Here is a 2464-nt window from a genome sequence, read left to right on the forward strand (position 1 = left end):
ATTCCTGTGCCAATTGAGATTAGTTATGCAAATAAAGTAGAACAGCCCGCATTGAGGACCCAGACGTAGATCCCATCTCTGGAAAGGTTCGAAAATTCTAACAAAAATGTAGCGGACCAAATCATATAACAGGACTGAAATGCAAGAACCGACTGTTATTGGAAGAGATGGCACCAGTCCGTTGAATGTTTCAACTACCACTGAACTAAATGGGGGCTGAATGCTTTTAGTCTTGAAAACCTGCCTTCATCGTAAGATATCACGTGCAGGTCTGTGTCAATAATATATTGTGACGCGTGTCACATATATTGCACGCGCCTCTGAAAGCAACCCCAAAGTCCTTCCCCGTGAAAGTATGCTACACACTTGAATAGTAAAAACAGCAGCAAACTATATTTCCCACTAAAATGCTCATTTTGCTACCAGAAGGTTATGAGGGCTTGCACAAAGTTTGTTTGACGCTTCGCCGCTGCAAGCCTTTGTTTTTGAAGCTCCAAAATATCGCATTTACTATTTGGTAACCTACATCAGGTATTGCTCCCATAAAGGCCCAGCGTACTTTATAAAGTACACTATCGTAGTTTTTCAAAGAATAAAGCGGCACTCATAAAACTTTCACAATGTATTTACAGTGTGAAAATATCACCTCACACAAGAAATCTGCAAAATCTAACGGGTAGATTTTTCTGGGTCATTAATGGGTTAAGCAGAAGATTCCACTCTCTAGCGTTAAAAAGTCGCAGTTTCACCTGAAAGGCGAAGCATCAATTGCGATAGCAAATTTGTAGAGCTACACGGAGTATAATGATAGTAGCTTTATCAGTTGTATAAACTTGGACATGCAGCAGCACCGGCAACACGCAGAACTGTTGTCAACGCCGTCGGCGTTTTGCCCGCGTTCGCACAAAATGCGTGCGCCATTGGTGAGTGTTGCCGGAGCCTCTGATATAAATAGGCACCCGCCGTGGTTGCTCAGTGGCTATGGTGTTGGGCTGCTGAGCACGAGGTCGCGGGATCGAATCCCGGCCACGGCGGCCGCATTTCGATGGGGGCGAAATGCGAAAACACCCGTGTACTTAGATTTAGGTGCATGTTAAAGAACCCCAGGTGGTCCAAATTTCCGGAGTCCCCCACTACGGCGTGCCTCATTACCAGAACTGGTTTTGGCACGTAAAACCCTATAATTTAATTTTAATATAAATAGGCACTTGGGGCCGCCGCTAAACGTCGCCTCCCCCACCCCCCCCCACCCCCCACGGCCTTTCGCGCGTCGGAAGAAGGCACGTTTGCTCTACTTATAGGTGATTGTAAAGGAGGAAAGCGACGCCTACTTCTGCAGCCCTTAAGGGAGCACGGTGCCGAACGCGCGTTTGTTCTCCGCCGTGGGTTCACTCCCCTGTGAAAGCGCGCGTCCCTCAGGCCCTTTCACTCGCACATACAGCGTTCGGCGGCGCGCGGCGTAGGTCACCCGAGCCTATAGACTGCAGGGACTTCCTGCTGACTCACTGACCAACCTGCTGTTCCTATCCCGCTACCATCTCCCCGCACTACACAGCCTCGTGGAGTTCGTGGAGGCGAGTGGGATAGCAGCATACCGCTGAGCGTACCTGCCCTTGCCGGTCCCTGCCGCCTCTGCTGCCTACCCATGTGCGGACGAGCCCCCTCAACTATCTCTCTTCTCTTTTTCTTTACCTCCTACTCCCCCTATCCCCTACGACGCTGCGCCGTGCTCCCTTATGGGCTGCAGAATTAAGCGTCTCTTCCTTATGTATAATAAACACTCCCTCCCACGCGGCGACGATTTCATCTCCATTGACGTCATACGGAAGCTCACGGCGACGGCGACGGCAATGGCGACGCCGACGGCAGAAATCTGCTTTGCAGTGTCCATATAATTGCTATCGCAATAAAATGGGTATCATTACCCGCCCAGGCCACCAGGTGTACCGGTTCTGAACTCTACGTATTTCCTGGCATAGCCAAGGTAAGCCACTGCTAATTAATTTCTTTTTCGTGTGTGTGTGCGGATGGTTCTTACTTTGTATTTGCACATGGGAGGCTGGCGCGCACGCCGAGCCCCACTACCAAAAATTACATGTCCCATCTGCCCCGGTTTGGGGTAGTGGCGTGCTTCAGCCAACCGCAGTGCAATGGTTGGCCTCGGCACGGAGCCCCGACCTAAATGATCATCAGGAGCCCGACACCAGGTAAGTATGAAAGACAGCCAATCAGGACAACAGGCCATTTCAAAAGGCCCTTCATGTATCACTGGTGTCGAAGAGTGCATGGCGGCATATACTAAACGCTATACTAAATCACAAAAGCATAAAAACAGTTTTTACGACACAGAAGCCTTGTACCTAAAAACCTGTAATCCTACTTTTCATGTCGTTGAAATTTATTGCTAGCTTTTTGACTAACATAGCGCGGAAATCAAGAATAAAGGGTAGAACACTATTGCGTA

The 2464-nt window shown here is 49.1% G+C and overlaps 1 non-coding gene across 1 annotated transcript; it reads right to left on the reverse strand.

The window, feature by feature from the left end:
* Positions 1-2054: 2054 nt before the first annotated feature.
* LOC119462948 (U1 spliceosomal RNA) lies at positions 2055-2215 on the reverse strand. The gene has a single exon (XR_005194305.1). It is a non-coding gene; the product is annotated as a U1 spliceosomal RNA (small nuclear RNA).
* Positions 2216-2464: the final 249 nt, after the last annotated feature.

Source organism: Dermacentor silvarum, chromosome 8, assembly GCF_013339745.2.
Source record: "Dermacentor silvarum isolate Dsil-2018 chromosome 8, BIME_Dsil_1.4, whole genome shotgun sequence".
NCBI lineage: Eukaryota > Metazoa > Arthropoda > Arachnida > Ixodida > Ixodidae > Dermacentor > Dermacentor silvarum.